The 17,441-nt window shown below is 43.4% G+C and overlaps 1 protein-coding gene across 5 annotated transcripts in view; it reads right to left on the bottom strand.

Moving 5' to 3' along the window:
* WDR37 (WD repeat domain 37) overlaps positions 1-9,660 on the bottom strand; it is a 78,984-nt gene extending 69,324 nt beyond the window's left edge. For 3 of the 5 annotated variants that reach the window (XM_036261597.1, XM_036261568.1, XM_036261586.1), the window contains exon 1: positions 9,542-9,660. The gene's annotated coding sequence lies outside the window, so the exon portion shown is untranslated. Of the gene's footprint in view, positions 1-8,963; positions 8,997-9,541 lie in introns of those variants that run through there. The other 2 variants (XM_036261604.1, XM_036261578.1) reach the window with 2 other exon arrangements.
* Positions 9,661-17,441: the final 7,781 nt, after the last annotated feature.

The raw sequence follows: 17,441 nt of genomic DNA, 5'->3' as shown, positions 1-17,441 counted from the left end.
ATTAATTTATCAAAATTTATTTTCTGTAGCATTGTGTAGACAAAATGTAACTCAAATCTAAAAATAAGATACTTAAAAACAGAAGATACTTATAATTTTTAATCTCTAAAATTCTGTTTTTTTAAATTTTCCATTTCTCTAGACTTTTTGGATATTCCATGTGTCAAAGCAAGTCACAAGGCCAACCCAGATTCAAATGAAGGGCAAACAGACTTAATCTCTGGATGGGAGGAGAATGAGAAAGAATTTGTAGCAATGTTTAATCCATCACACCTTACTTTACTTGCAGATTTTGGCTCTCCACTGAATAACATTCTGCTTCCCTAAAAAATACCAGTCAAGGATGAAATGGACAGTTTCTTTTTTTCTCACACCTTCATTGGGGTCTTTTATTTTGGAGAGGGTGGGGTGGACATTTTAGAGTAGAAGCTGCACTTGGCAATAAGCTTGTTCATCTGTGAGATCCCCCTTCCTCTACTCTATGGACTAATGTTTATAACAGGACACAACAAAATGGGGGGATGGTCCTGACACCAAAGAAAAGAACCCCCCTCCCAAAGACATTCTAATAATGCAAACAGCACATTTATACAGATTTATCTCTACCCACCTTTCCTGATCTGTATTTTATATAAATATGGTTCACAGCTGCTGAGAGACCACCAGGCATGCCAAGTTGGAGGCCTTTTGTAGGAGTCAGTGTGGGCATGGTGTTTCCATGCCTGGAGCTGGCGACGGGGCCTCCCCCCATCCCTTCACAATCAACTTTGTATTCTGTATTTTTAAAAATAAAATGAGCACGAGCACAAACCTCAAAAAAATATATACCAGTCAAGCCCTGGCCCAGTGGTTCAGTGGTTAAGAGCATGGGCCAGTGCACCAAAGGGTCACGGGTTCGATTTCCAGCCAAGGGCACGTACCTGTGTTGCAGGTCTGATACCCGGCCCTGGTCAGGGCACATAAGGGAGGCAATCAATAGATGTGTCTGTGTCTGTAGCTCTGTATGCACGCACGCATGCATGCACCTCCCCATTCCTCCCTCCCTTCCACTCTCTCTTAAAAGAGAAAAAAAATCAGTGGAAAAAATATCCTCAGGTGAGGATTAACAACAAAAAATCAGTAAATGTGTTATCCATGTAATTAGCTAGTTATTAATAAAGGATCTATTATTGGTGGAACTGGAGTTCTTGAGGTGAGGCAAGGAAAATAATTTCCTGAGGTCTCCACAAGAGGATGGGGTTTCACGGAAAGCTTTACTGATGATATAAAATTAAGGGAGTGCCCATCCAAGGTCCTATCTCTGTCCATCCCATCATGGAAAAAGTCCAATCTCGTCTTCAGCAAGGCCAGAATAAAGGCCACTGCTCAGAATTCCTACTCCATATTACAGTCCAGTCCAGTCCAGTCCAGTCCAGCATCTGACAGCTTAGCTTGTGTTCCTGGCAGCAGTCCATCGTGTGTGGGGTCCACAAAGCTATGGGCCAAGCTTCTGCTTAAGGTAAAATGGCTATGGAGAGAGAACAGGTGAGTGTGGGTCACAAACAAGAGGGAACAAGAATAAGAGCCAGGGAAGAGGGAACTCTTTGGGGATTTTAACTTTCCGAGATTTCGCACACTTCTGGTGGGGTCCGTTCCAGCCAATCCATTGTTCCCCAGACTAGGGTAACAGGCTAGCATGCATCTTCCCTAGGTTACCCCGACTTCACTGCACATGCACCCATCTCCCCCTGCTTCTCCCAACAATACAGTACCAGATGGGGGAAGGAAGGGGTGTTAATCCCTTGAAGGGACAATTCTGTGATTCTCTGGGGTGTGAAACGGTAGATTCCTGGTGGAGAAAACAGGCCTCTGCTTCCCAGCTGAATATGCTCAACAATGTCTGACTCTCCCTTTGCTCTCTTCCTTTATTAATATGAATAACAAGCTAGCCCTGGTCGGTTTGGCTCAGTGGTAGAGCATCGGCCCGCGGACCAGTGAGTCCCGGGTTCAATTCCAGCCAAGGGCACGTACCTCGGTTGCAGTTCGTCCCCGGCCCTAGTCAGAGTCATGCAAGAGGCAACCAGTTGACATACCCCTCTCACATCGATATTTCTCTCTCCCCCTCTCTACCTGAAGATAAATAGAAAAATACCCTCAGGTGAGGATTAAAAATAATAATAAAATAACTAGCTAATTACACCAATAACAAATAGCAGTATATAGTTTTGTCACATCAAATATTTGATGGAATAAATGGATATAAATAACTTGATTAAGTTAAACACCTCACTCAGAATGAAATCCATATGATAGACCAATGGTTAAGAACCCAAGTTTTATGGTCATACAAACTTTAATTACCCCCACCCCAACTCTTCAAAAGATGGGCTTTTTTTCATCATAAAGCCCCAGCTTAAATGTTACCTCCTCAAAAAGGCTTCCCTTGACCACCACTAGTCACTTCATGATGCTTACCACATTTGTACTTAAATCTTATTTCTGGTTTTCTCATTCAATGAATGCTTCCCTACTATACCATAAACACGATGAGGGCTGGGACATGGTTATTTAGGTTCACTACTGTATTTGTAGGGCCTACCATGTTGCCTGACAGAAATACATCCTCAAATAATTGAAAAATATATAAGTGAATGAATAAACTCATCTACCACTGACTAGCTGTATAACCTTGGATAAGTAACTTGACCACCTTCCTAAAGCTTAGTTTTCTCATCTTTAAAGCAAAGATAATAACAGCACTTAACTTTATCAAATATTTGTTGTAAATGACCTAGGTACTAGGAATACAGTAGTGAACAACCAGACTTGGTTCCTACCTTCCGGCTGCATAGAGCTGGGTTTTAAGCCAGACTTAAACACAGAATCTCACAACTTATTATAGAAATTGTAAATTATGACAAGTACTATGAAAGAGATATACAAACATTATGAGAAGACCAGATATTAGCTAGAATTAGGAAGGTCATTCTGAGAAACTGTCATTTAAATTGAGAGTGAAAATTAATAAGAATTAACCATGCGGAAAATGGAGAACGAAAGAAACAGCACGTGCAAATGCCCTGAGCTGGGAATAAAACTAGTTTATAGAAAACACTAAAAATAGGTCACGTGGCCCTGGCCAGTTTGGCTCAACAGTTAGATCATCAGCCTGCGGACCAAAGGGTTGAGGGTTCGATTCTCGGTCAAGGGCACATATCTGGGTTGCAGGTTCATCCGGTCGATCAGGGTCATGTGGGAGACAATCAACTGATGTGTCTCTCTCCCTCCCACTCTATCTATAAAAAAAAGTCAATGAAAAAATGCCTCTGGTGAGGATTAACCAAAAAGTATATATATATATATATGCCATGTGGCTACAACATAGTGAACAATGGAGAGAATGTGAGAAATAAACTGAAGAGACAGGCTTAGATTGTTCTTTTACTTCGAGATTTATCCTAAAATAAAAAAGAGTTTTAGGCAGATAAGTGACACTAGATTTTCATTAAAAATCAGTCTGGCCCTGGCCGGTTTGGCTCAGCGGTTAGAGCGTCAGCCTGCGGTCCTGAGAGACCTGGGTTCGGTTCCCGCTAAGGGCATGTACCTTGGTTGTGGTTTGTCCCCGGCCCTGGTCGGTCGTGCGGGTGGCAGCCACTCGATGTGTCCCTTTCACATCGATGTTTCTCTCTCTCTCTCTCTCTTCCTCTCTCTCCCTCCCACTCTACCTGAACAAAAAATGTCCTTGGGTGAGGATAAAAAAAAAAAAAAAAAAAAAAAAAAAATCAGTCTGGCTGCTACATGAAAAATAAATGGAAATGACAGGTGACTAGGAATGGGGAAGTTAGTCAGGAAGTTACTGAAATAGTCTAAGCGATAAATTATGACAGTTAAGATTAGAGGTTAGATTTAGAGCCGATTTAGGGGGTGAAGGAGCAGGTGGGGAAGAAGAGAGAGGTTATCAAGGAGAGCCCTCATTTCTGAGGAAAGAGGTAGGGAAATGGAGGCCAAACCACTGAGATGAGGCAACAGATTTGGAGAAGAATCTAGAACTAAATATTGAACGTATTATGTTTGCAATGTCGTTAAATACCTAAAATATGAGGTGGCAGGAGATATACAGGTCTAGAGATGAAAAGAGAACTAGACTGTATTTATAAATCTGGCAGTGGTCTCGGCATTTTTGATCTCATCATACCTCTAGATCTAATGCTTTGCCACGTTACTTTCTTTGCAAGAAGAAAAGCTTGTAATTCATATTACTGGTGAAATAGGCAACACAAAATAAAACTGACAGTCCCATAAATGACATATGGAAACATTATATTTTACTAAAATATCACAGAAGAAAAAATCTTTTAATGAAATTTAGATCTGAAAATTGAGCTATAGAAATCAGATGGCTGAAATAAAGGCATAAAGAAAAACTCACAATGACAGTCTGCAATTGATGGAATTTTATATAGAAGATTCTATTGACATTAAATTCAACAAATCTGAGTATCAGTCCATGGGCAATGCTCAATCCACTAAGCCACACCAGCCTGGATGTATTTTAGTATTTTTAAAATAAAAACATTTAGAAACTATTTAACTATGCCATATTCAAAAACTGGTCAAGAAACCAAACTAACCTAACAGCACCTTCTCCAGAAATCATATTCTTCATGAAAATATAGGAAGGTGAATATAATTCTCTTTACCAGTGATTACACATATTTTTTTTAAATGTTTTCACTGATTTTTCTTTTTTTTTTAGAGAGAGGAAGGGAGGGACAGATAGAAACTTGGATGTGAGAGAGAAACATCAATCAGATACCTCCTACACACCCTCTACTGGGGATTAAGCCTACAACCCGGGCATGTGCCTGACAGGGAATCAAACCAGGACCTCTCAGTCCATGGGAGGACGCTCAATCCACTGAACCACACTGGCCAGGCATAATTACACATATTAATAACTTCACAAAGCATCTCATTTTACAAAATCTTGAATAGCGATTTACCAGTTACCTTGCAGTTTATAAGGTATGTTTTGTAAAGAAATAAAAACATCAAAACCCTGTGAAACCTGTCCTGGTAAAACCTTAGAGAAAAAAAGGAGACTTTATCTATAACATTTAAATCAAGCAAATAAAACATAAAAGGTGTCTCCTTCCTCTCTGAAGAAATTCAGTAGAAGCATTCTGTTAAGTATAAACTGGGAAGTTAATGCACTACCAAGAGTCTATCACTTGGTTATACAAAGTGCAAAGATTGCAGCAACAACCTTCCTTTCACCTCACAGTGGATTTTCTCTCTAAATATCACACTTCTGGCTTTTCCAACCACTATACCTTCAGTAGGAAATTAGCAGTCTTTTTCACAACTAATTTTTAAAATCCTCACCTCTGCGTTTCACTGAGCCTCCCTCATCTCCATGAACCATATGGTGGTTCTGGGCTTTGCCTGCTTTTGTTCGTCACTTTACAAAACAGTCCATACATATACGCCAGTAATCTTTCCCTATTGATCAATTTCCAACCAAATATACAATTCAAGCTATTATAAGTTATAAATCTGGAAGAGGTTTTAGCTCTTCAAAACTTGGCATCAAATGGAGATTTTCATACTGAATGATTTTATCTTTTAGTAACTTTCTAAACTGTGAAGTAGTATCTCAGAAATGGGTTCATGTGCCTATCCTGTACACAATATATTAACACTGAAAGATTATCTAGAAAATTCAGATTCTGCCTCTTCCTCTAATTTCTTCAGCAATAGTTCACCATTCTTCAAAATTAGATCTGTAGGTTCCTCCAGTTCTAACCTCTTCTAAATACCTTCTTTTTTTCAGCTACTGATCTGTCACAATTCTTTTTCCTGAAACTTTTTTAAAATTGTACTCATCTCTTCATTCACATCCCACCTGTTCCCAGCAGGCATAACTGGTCCCAGGACCACGTCCTTCCTTTCACAGCAGATTATCCATAAAGAATTAAGTCCTTGGGCCCTGGCCGGTTTGGCTCAGCGGTTAGAGCGTCGGCCTGCGGTCTAGAGAGACCCGGGTTCGGTTCCCGCTAAGGGCACGTACCTCGGTTGCAATTTGTCCCCGGCCCTGGTTGGTCGTGCGGGTGGCAGCCACTCGATGTGTCCCTTTCACATCGATGTTTCTCTCTCTCTCTCTTCCTCTCTCTCCCTCCCACTCTACCTGAACAAAAAATGGAAAAATGTCCTCCGGTGAGGAAAAAAAAAAAAAGAATTAAGTCCTTGGCCCAGGACCTAAAGTATCTATTGTCTTCACCTCAGACCATGGGTCAATGTTAATTTTAAATTTTATTTAAACACATGATAACGAGTTTAGGATTTACTCAGGTTGATATGGAAAGAGTGGCAAGGAAGTTGCAAGTGTTTAGGACTATTAAAACGATGTAGCATGGAACCTAGGGTAAAACAGGAGGAAGTGCAGACACAAGGAAGTAATGGAGATACTAACGGGTGACAAGGTGACCTGAAGAGGAAGAACTTCTACAAAAGGTTGCTGTGAGACTCAAATGGATCAATAACAACAGTCACTAATGCTCACGACACCCGTGAATCAGTTTCTAAATATTTAACAGGCTAAACACTTTAGTAAATTGATCATAGAGCTATAAAGAAATAGAACTCTAAAAACCAGCTACTTAACCACTGTGCACCTAAAGAAAACTAACAACAAAGTGCGACATGCCAAAAGATAATTATTTTCCTTCAAAATATGCACACTAATCTATATTATAGGATAGATCACCACAATAAACAGAAAGTTTGTGAATAAAATGCCCTACTGGTTTTTAAAAAAACATGTATTTTCAATAAAGGCTATTCCCCTCCAAAAATCCAATGTCCCTATCCTATCATTCAAATAAATAGATTTAATATACTCTCCTGCCCTGGCCAGTTTGGCTCCGCTGTTAAAAGCGCCGGTCCTCGGACCAATGAGTCGCAGGTTCAATCAGGTCAAGGGCACATATCTCGATTGCAGTTCATCCTTGGCCCTGGTTGGGGTCCTGCAGGAGGTAGCCAGTCGATGTGTCTCTCACATCGATGTTTCTTTCTCTCTCTCCCTCTGTCTGAATATAAATAGAAAAATATCCTCAGGTGAGGATTTAATATAAACTCTCTTTCTGCCCAACTCATTTACCCTTGATATATGCTGCTGTATGCATTTTACCTTCTACAGCCAAAACATTACTCATAATTTTATATCCAATAAAATTTTAAAACATTTTTCTTTTAGCAAGAGAAAAACACATGCTTAAGTGTTAATCATTTCTAAAGACTGGTTAAAGAATATAATTTTCACATGGCATTTAAAAATATAAAATTTGGCCTGGCTGGTGTGTCTCAGTGGTTGAGCGTTGACCCATGCACCAAGAGGCCGCAGGTTTGATTCCCAGTCAGGGCACATGCCCAGGTGGTGGAGCTGATCACCAGTCGGGTCATGCAGGAAGTGGCCAATCGATATTCTCATCGGTGTCTCTCTCTATCTCTCCCCCTCTCACTTTCTTTCTCTCCAAAATAAATAAAGGGATGTGTGTGTGTGTGTGTGTGTGTGTGTGTGTATATACATACATATATATATATATATATATATATATATATGTATATGTATATACGTATAAATTTGAATTTCCACAAGAAGTTTGATGAAGTTTTTCACAACATTTTATTGTGAAAGCTGTTTAGGAAAAACCTAGCGGGCTGAACACCAAACTCAACTGTTGAGCAGTATCAGCTGAGAGGCAAACTGAGTAATCTGTCTGCAATATTAACCTGCTTTTCAAATGTTTTGTTATTTATCTAGATGAAGGCATAGGCCAATTCTGTGAATGACACTGGACTAGGGGACATTACTGCATGGAAAACAACCACCAAGATTTTTTTTTAAATCTCAACAGTTTTTAAAAAGTGAGCTCAAAATCTAGGATGAAGTTTAATAAACATGAAATTTTGTCCTTAGAAAAACCAAAACAGAATATTCAGAGAGCTCTTAGTGTCACGTGGGGGTTGGGGGAGAAAACTTAAAGGTGTTGGCTCAAGGCAAGTGCAAAGTAAGCGAACAGTTATGACAAAGCTATCCAGCAAAAAAGTACTCTAAGACGTTGAGCGAGGAAGGAAGCATACCTAAAGATGTCCTGTGTCGAGGTCTTTGTAAGAATGCGGGTCACATTATAACATAACCTTTTCAATAACAAAACGAGGCTAGGAATGGAGACTGAGGGCATCCCTTGCCTAAGGTCGCACTGCTACTACTGAATGTGACCAGGGCACACTACCCTCCGGTCTCCTAGTGCAGTACTAACAGAAACGAGAGTGGCGGTCACTGCGTTATTCCACCTCCGTCAGAAACTTCCCCTGGGGCTGGCTCACCAGACTTTGACCCAGAGGTGCCCCAGACAGTGAAGGGAGCGTGCTGAGGTGCCCATTAAGCGGCGAGGAGAAGAGAAAAGACCTGGGGTACGCGACTACCTGGATACTTTGTTTATTCGCAGGTAGGTAATTCCGGGAGCACCTCTAAGGTCAAACGTGTAGACCTGCACGTTGGACTTAAAGGCCGTCCGTTTAAACCTAAATTACGGAAACTTCCAAACCAACAGCGCTCGCCCACGACGGCGCAGTTTCCCGGGCCCAGCCAAGGGGCACTGCGGGGGAGCCGGCTCCCCAGGCCTCTCCGCACCTGCCAACGCCATGCGTGAAGTGGGGGCACGGTCTCTCCGGGAAGGGCAACCCTAACCGACGCCCGCGGCGCCGAGACATCTCTCCGGCCCTCACCGGCGGCGGGGCTAGGGGCGCAGGTCAAAGTGCACGGAGTCGGGGTGCGTGCGGGAATGAATGGGGGCAATGAAGTTCGGAACAGGGCTCCGGAAGGCGCGGGGCGACCGGGCAGCCCTCCACCCCTGGGCGAAGCCGCGGACGCCTTCACCGGGCAGCCCGTGCCGGAAGGAAGATGGCGGCCCGGCACTCACCAATCACGCCGCCGCCGAGCCTGCCGCCCAGTGCCTGCCGGCCCGTGCGCTGCCACCGTCGCTTTCCAGCCACACGGCGCCAGGGACCGACGCGGAGACGCAGGATACGGACTCAGCCCTGAAGCATCCCCACCACCCGGCAACCTGAAGATCCGCACTTCCGGCGCCGTCGGAAGTCCCAGCCTGGCCGCGCGCAAAGAACGCCAGAAGTCCGGCCCATGACGCCGGAAAATCCCTCCGGCCACGCCCACTTCCGGGCTGCAGGAAGTCCCGCCCAGCCTCCCGAAGTTCTGCCAGGCCTGGACCGCACGGATGCCGTCGGAAGTCCAGCTCGGCCTCGCCCCGAGCTCGTCCCTCCGGAAGCCCCGCTCGGGCTCTGCCCCTCATCGGCACCTCCGCTTCGGCCTGCGGCCTGCACGGGAAATCCCGCTCCACCGCCCCTGCCCACGGTCGGAGCCGGGGGTCACTTGCGATGTGGAGTCGTAATGGCGTTCCTTGTCTCCCATGATTAGGAGGCCCTCGCTCCCGAGTCGGGAGTTTTCTGGGGTGGCCCTGTGGTGTAGCCCGCAGATACTCACCGCGGTCGGTTTCCTCGGCGTCCCGGCATCGCACAGTCCGGAACATTGTCGCGCAGGCCCGTGGACTCGGGCGAGTGCTGCCCGTAACGGCCGGGCCGCGGGCGGACGTTGGGAGTGAGGCTGGTTGCTGCTGGAGCCCGGCTGAGATACTATTAATATTTCAGCTTATCTGCAGAAGGTGACTCAGCCAGCGTCTTTTCTGAAGTATCCGTTCACCATTGGCTCGCAAGAGAAACGAAATCAGCTGCTGACTGCGAAAGGCTTGCTTGGCTTTGAGCCAGGCTGGGAAATCTGCATAGCAGATGAGTCCAGGTCTCACTGGGAGTGAAAAGCTCACCGCAGTGAATCAAAAGCATGAAAGCATTTCTCTCCTATCTGGGTCACCTTTCTTGCTCCTTCCTTTAAAAACTAAAGCTCAACATTCGAATACGGGAAACATGAATGTGATTGTTAGACAAGAGACAAATTTAACGTATTTGGTGATCCAAATAACCAAAAAGGATATAGACTAAAACCTTAAGTGATGTGTGCATAAAAGCTTATGCTGGAAACAATTATGTAACCAAGGCCTTCACACTCTTGGAGGTTGTAGAAAACATTCAAGCAACAGTTTTGTCACCTAATGTGTACAAGGACTTTTGGGCATGGTCACTGATACAAAGCTTTATGAACTACAGTATCTTAAGCTAACTCATGCTAACCTGTGGGTTTATTTTGCAACAGGGCATCCACAGTTTGGATGAAACAGGATATTGTTAATTGACGTCATTTTTCTTTTATATATAAAACCAGACCATGAATGGGTGGAGGCCTCCTATATCTATTTGAGACCAGGTAGAATCGTATATGTGTGTTATTCCAATGTTGCTGGCAGTATGGGAGAGCAGTGGGTTGTCCTGTAAAATCTACCCTGCACCCCCCTCCCCACAACTGCTTTTAAAGGGTAGAGAGACAATGACCACGTGAGAAAGGGCAGTTGAGCAAAAAGAAAAAAATGGGTAAACTGGTTACAGGCAATGGGGATGGGGGGGCATTGTAAAGGTTTCTGTCAAAGGGGGAAGGAATGTCGGAAGGGCTGGTCACCAGTGAGTCCCAGTCACGGGTCCAGTGTTCAGCGTTCCAATAGATAATTAGATTGTTCATCTTTCAGTGATATCAGGTGGTCCCTCTTGTTCTCAAATTAGGAGAATGGAGGCATTCCTGAGGCAAGCTACTGAGGGGCACACCTCCCAGCTAGGTCGAAGTGGGTGTTTCTTAAAAACAAAGCAACCATGATTAACATTGCAAAGGATGATTAACATTTCTTTTTTTTTTTTTTCTTTATTGAATTTTGTTTTTTTAGGAAGGGAGAGGGAGAGAGAAAAACATCCATGAGAGAGAACTGGGATTGGCCGCCTCCTGCATGCCCCCCACTGGGGATCAGCCCACAACCTAGGCAAGTGCCCTGACCACCACGAATTGAACTGGTGACCTCTTGATGCATGGGTCAACACTCAACCACTGAGCGACACCAGCCGGGTTAACGTTTCTTATAACTATGGCTAGTACGCAACCATGATCAGTTCTCTATTCCATTAGTCTCTCCCACCCCTTTCAGTTCCAAAAAAGTCACTGTAAATAAATAAGTGCATAAGGAGGTGTCACAAAACCAAGAAGGGAAAGGAATCACCACTTTGAGGGCCAACTGTGTGCCAGGCATTCACATATTTGGTAACTTGTTTAATCCTCAAAATGATAATGTAAAGTAAAATGATTCGAAATTGAATAATAATTAAACATGAGTGTTAAAATTACTTTTCATAATTCAAAAAGGTACTATGCCACAGAGCAAAGATTAGATCAAAATCCAGGTCCACGTCAAAGTCCATGTTCTTTCCACCACGTATTCCTTTGATGGGGCTGCAGAAACAAAATACCACAAACTAGGTGGCTTAAGCTTAAGCAGTAGAAATAGATGTCAGGATCAAAGTGTCAGCAGAGTTGGTTCCCTCTGAGAGCTGTGAGGGAGACTATTCCAAGCCTCTCTTAGCTGCTACTTACTGATCTGGCGTTACTTGGCTTGTGGCAGTCATAACGGCAGTCTTCATGTGGCATCTCCCTGTGTGCAGGTCCCTTCCCTTGGCATTCATTTTATAAGATCACATTAGAGCCCTGGACAGTGTGGTTCAATTGGTTGAGTTGTCCCTTGCACGTAAAGGTTGTTGGTTCCATTCCCAGTCAGGGCACATGCCCGAGTTGCAGGCTCCATCCCCAGTAGGGAGAATGCAGGAGGCAGCTGATCAATGTTTCTCTCATAACAATGTTTCTCTCTATATTTCTCCCCCTCTCCTTTTCTGTCTCTAAAAATAATCAACAATAAAAATGTTTAAAAATAATAATAATGCCTGGCCGATGTGGGTCAGTGGTTGAGCATCGACCCATGCACCAAGAGGTCATCGGTTCCATTCCCAGTAAGATACATGTCCAGGTTGTGGGCCCATTTCCCAGTGGGGGACATGCAAGAGGCAGCCAATCAGTGTTCTCATCAATGTTTCCACCTCTCTCTCTCTTTCTCTCTCACTCTCTCTCCCTTCCTCTCTCTAAAAATCAATAAAAAAAATTTTCTTAAATAATAATCATATTGGATTAGGGGCCCATCCTACTCCACTGTGACTTCATTCTAACTAAGTACATCTACAACAACCCTATTTTCAAATAAGGTCACATTCTGAGATTCTAAGTGTTAGAATTTCAACATGTGAATTGGGAAGGGGGACACAATTTAGCCCATAACACACTGTATCCTGAAACAACTCTGTAAATTTTTTTTTAAAGCCTCATTTGTAAAAAGTTGTGATTGCCATCCTTGTATCCAATTACACACTCTTGCAGAAACTGTATGGCGTACTCTTCCCATAAAATAAGTTCCTATTTTGTCATGTGTCCATCCATGCAAAAGGCCTGTGATTTATCCCCACCAAGAGGAATATAAAGCTAAATTTAGTAAGATTCAGTTATGAGCATGGCTGACAGGTAGATGAGGTTTGCTGGGTATTCAGTCATGTGCTTCATCACTGATTATTTGATCTGTACCTCAAACACTTAGGTATACTATAGGGTTGAACTGTTTGAGATATTGCTTCATGGTCATTCTGAAGTCATTTTAATATGTTTGTTTGTTTTTTATTCTCGCCTGAGGATATTTTTCTATTTATCTTCAAATAGAGTGGGAGGGAGGGAGAGAGAGAGAAACACTGACATGAGAGGGACACATCTACTTGTTGCCTCCCGCACGACCCCGACCAGGTCCGGGGATGAACCGCAACCTAGGTGCAAGCCCTTGGCCAGAATCGAACCCGCGACTCTTTGGTCCACAAGCCGACATTCTAACCACTGAGACAAACCAGCCAGGACTGACGTCTTTTTATATACGTGCATTATATGAGAGATATATATAAAATAAACATTTTTTTCTTGAGGAACTCCATGTTTAGCACTTTATTCAGATCTCAGAAATGTTCTCATTACCTTTCTTGTTTTTGTGTTTGTTTTTTTTAATAAATCCTCACCCAAGGATTTTTTTTTAATTGATTTTTTTAGATAGAGTGGAAGAGTGGAAGAGCCCAGCCGGTGTGGCTCAGTGATTGAGCATCAACCCATGCACCAAGAGGTCGCCGGTTGGATTCCGGTCAGGGCACATGCCCAGGTTGTTGGCCAGATCCCCAGTGCAGGAAGCGGCCAATCGATGTTCTCTCTCATTGATGTTTCTACTTCTCTTTCTCCCTATCCCTTCCTCTCTCTCTCAAATCAATAAAGAAAAAAATATTGTTTTAAAAAAATAGGGAGAGAAAGAGAATCATCAATGTGTGAGAAAGGCATTAATTGGTTGTGTCCTGCACAACCTGACGGGCCGGGGATCAAACCTGCAGCCCAGGCACATGTCCTTGACTGGGAATCAAACCTGAGACCCTTCGGTCCACAGGCCAATGCTCTACCAGGAGTAAGAAACATCTGGCCATGGGCCATATAAGGCCTGAGAAATCAATACCAGCTAACATCACATGCCTCAGCAAATTAGCCTGACCAAATATAGCAGGCTAATGTTTAAGTGGATAATTTTGTATGGCCTTCAAATAATGTTATAAATACCCAAATGGCCTGTGGCAGAAAAATGGTTCCCCACCCCTTACTAACTATTGAAACAAACCGGTCAGGGCTCCTTATCACTTATTTTTAAATGGCATAGCCCATCACTATTCCTTAATTGTACGTACTTTGTTTTTCTTCATAGTACTTATAACCTCTTGACATTATTTGTGTATTTCTTACTGTTTTCCCCACTAGCATGTAAACTCTATAAAAACAGCAACGTTTTCTATTGTACTCACTGCTTTATGCCCATGACCTAGAAAAGTGCCTGACATAATATCTACTCAAAAATGTTTGCTAAAGGTAAACAAAGATTTGTACTTCTCCTGAGTTTACAGACTCCTGAATGGCATAGGTCAAGTTTTCCAGTTCTTGCCCGGCCGGTGTGGCTCAGTGGTTGAGCATCGACCCATGCACCAAGAGGTCGCTGGTTGGATTCCCAGTCAGGGCATATGCCCATGTTGTGGGCCAAATCCCCAGTGGAGAGCGTGCAGAAGACGGCCAATCGATGTTCTCTCTCATCAATGTTTCTATCTCCCTCTTTCCTTTCCTCTCTCTCTAACATAAAGAAAAAAGGCCCTGGCCAGTTTGGCTCAGCGGTTGAGCATTGGCCTGCGGACCAGAGAGTTCCAGGTTCGGTTCCCGCTAGGGGCACGTACCACAAAAAAAGAAAATAAAGGAAAAAGAAAAAAAAAGGTTTTCCAGTTTCTTCTGTGTACCAAATTTATCTAGCTCTATGCTAGAGCAGAACAAAGAAAAACACTGTCAGCTGGCAAGTGAATACAATCACCTGAACAACTGCACAATCTCTCCTATTCAAAACTGTTGTCACTCGGAGAGGAGGAAAGTTCATTCATAGTTTTGTGGACCATACAATGAATTTCACCAGAACTGACTTGCTAACTCATTTACCTGTGCCTCATCCATGATACTAGAACAGGTACTGATTTTCTTGCCTCAAAAAACATTATAGTCCAGCCAGTGTGGCTCAGTGGTTGAGCATCGGACCCATGCACCAAGAAGTTGCCAGTTTGATTCCTGGTCGGGACACATGCCCAGGTTGTGGGCCTGATCCCCAGTGGGGAGCATGCAGGAGGCGGCCGATCGATGTTCTCTCTCATCCATGATTCTACCTCTCTCTCCTCCCTTCCTCTTTCTCTAAAGTCAATAAAGGGAAAAAAATTTTTTTTAAACATTAGTCTCTGTGTTAGGTTTCACCCAGTACAAACGTGCCATCTTTTCTCTAATTTTTGAGTGGAGCTTTTTACTTTGTGTGCTGTCCCCCTGCTAAATGAAAAGGAACAACTAATCTCACAGTGAGTGTATGTTTTAGTTGTCAGGCTGTTACAGGAATATGTTTGGTTCAGTTCTAGAAGGGGAGGGGTTTTTTTGTCATTATTAATCCTCACCCGAGGATCATTTTTCCATTGACTTTTAGAGAGAGTGGAAAGGAGACAGGGAGGGTGGGGGAGAAGGAGAGAAAGAGAGAGAGAAACATTCATATGAAAGAGACATCAGTTTCTTCATGCAACCACTGAGCCACACCAGCCAGGGCTAGAAGAGGGTTTTTTATTTTTTGGGTTTTAGAATACCCCTTTTTTAAAAAAAACTCATCTTTACATCGGCCTTCGGTCCGGAGAGACCCGGGTTCGGTTCCCACTAAGGGCGCGTACCTCGGTTGCAGTTTGTCCCCGGCCCTGGTTGGTCGTGCGGGTGGCAGCCACTCGATGTGTCTGTCCCTTTCACATCGATGTTTCCCTCTCTCTCTCTTCCTCTCTCTCCCTCCCACTCTGTCTGTACAAAAAATGGAAAAATGTCCTCGGATGAGGATTAAAAAAAAATAATAATAAAAAATAAAAAAACTTATCTTTATTGTTGAATGTATTAGAGATGTTCCCCCTTTTTTACTCCATTGACCCCCTCCTCCCCAATCTGGCCCCCCTCCTGCCTTCTCCACACTATTATCAGTGTCCATTGGTTATGCGTAGAAGTTCTTTGGTTTATCTCATCCCACCCTCCCTGCCCCCTTCCCTTTGAGGTGCATCAGTCTAACAACAAATTTGTACTTCTTTTTTTTTTAAAAAAAAGATTCTTATTTATTTCTTTTTAATCCTCACCCGAGGACATTTTTCTGCAATTATCTTCAGATAGAGCCCGAGAGAGAAAGGGAAGAAGAGAGAGAGACATCGATGTAAGACAGACACATCGACTGGTTGCCACCCACACCACCCCAACCCGATCCAGGGACAAACTGCAACCGAGGTACATGCCCTTGGTGGGTTCCAAACCCAGGACTCTCCGGTCCACAGGCCAATGCTCTAACCGCTGAGTCAAACTGGCCAGGGCCAAATTGTATTTCCTAATTCCTTCATCTTTATCTTCCATCTCCCCAGCCCCCAGCCATCTGGCAAGCAACAAAAAGTTCTCTATGAGTCTGTGTCTATTCTGCTTGCTTATTTTGTTTGTAGATTCAATTGTTGATAGATATGTATTAATTGCCATTTTATTGTTTGTATTTTTGTTCTTCTAGAAGAGGGGTTTTGATGATTTTGACTAAAGACCAAGTTTGCATTGTTCTCATTATGACACCTAGATTCTTACCAAGTAAAGTAATTATTTGATGGGGAAAATATTGGGAAACTTGACTTAAAGAACAACCAACCAAACATATACCACAAACCTGTTCCAGATGACATTAGAAAATTGTATCTCTGTTGATTGAAAGTATGTATTAGTGAAAACTAAAATACTATAAGGAGCTTTGTACTGGTCTCTTAGCCACAGAGTTATCCTTTTATTTCTTTATCAATACCACATGATTTGTAACCAAACAATCATTTATATGCATAACAATAACAGTGCCCAGTTAATGTTATGTATATTTGAGGGAAAAGGTGCTCCCATGTATGTAATAACTAGGCAAAGGTAACAGAATAAGAGGTTGAGCTAGAACTAACTCCTGACTTTACTTTTCATTACTATTAATAATATGGAAATCAAATAAACAGCTCTGGAGTGAACTTAAAACTTAACTTAAGCTGGCCGGTTTGGCTCAGCGGTTAGAGCGTCGGCCTGCGGTCTGGAGAGACCGGGTGCGGTTCCCGCTAAGGGCATGTACCTCGGTTGCAGTTTGTCCCTGGCCCTGGTTGGGTGGTGTGGGTGGTGACCACTCGATGTGTCCCTTTCACGTCGATGTTTCTCTCTCACTCTTTCTCTCTCTCTGTTTATCTCTCTCTCTCTTTCTCTCTCTCCCCCCCCTCCCTCCCTCCCACTCTATCTGAACCAAATATCAAAAAACGTCCTCGGCTGAGGATAAAAAAAAATCTTAACTTAAAACCAAACAACTAACTAAATCTCAATCTTATAAATAGGCCTAAGCTTACACAATGAACTCCCATTACTGGGCATTCTGAATTCTGAATTTCTCCACATGTATCAAGACTATATACAGCCCTGGCCAGTTTGGCTCAGCGGTGAGAACGGCCCGCGGACCAGAGTAGACCCAGGTTTGGTTCCCACTAAGGACACATACCTAGGTTGCAGTTTGTCCCCCGGGGCCCTGTGGGTGACAACCAGTCGATGTATCTCTCTCATGTCTATGTTTCTCTCTCTCTTTCTTCCTGGGGTGAGGATTAAAAAATGTCCTCGGGTGAGGATTAAAAAAAAAAAAGAGCCCTGGCCAGTTTGGCCTGCGAACCAGAGAGTCCCAGGTTCGGTTCCTACTAAAGACAGGTACTTTGGTTGTGGTTTGTCCCCGGCCCGGTTGGGGTCG

The sequence above is a fragment of the Molossus molossus genome, unplaced genomic scaffold (genome assembly GCF_014108415.1).
Source record: "Molossus molossus isolate mMolMol1 unplaced genomic scaffold, mMolMol1.p scaffold_m16_p_1, whole genome shotgun sequence".
NCBI classification, from domain to species: domain Eukaryota; kingdom Metazoa; phylum Chordata; class Mammalia; order Chiroptera; family Molossidae; genus Molossus; species Molossus molossus.
Note: the sequence above shows the minus strand (reverse complement) of the source record. Positions and strands in the feature narration are given on the sequence as shown.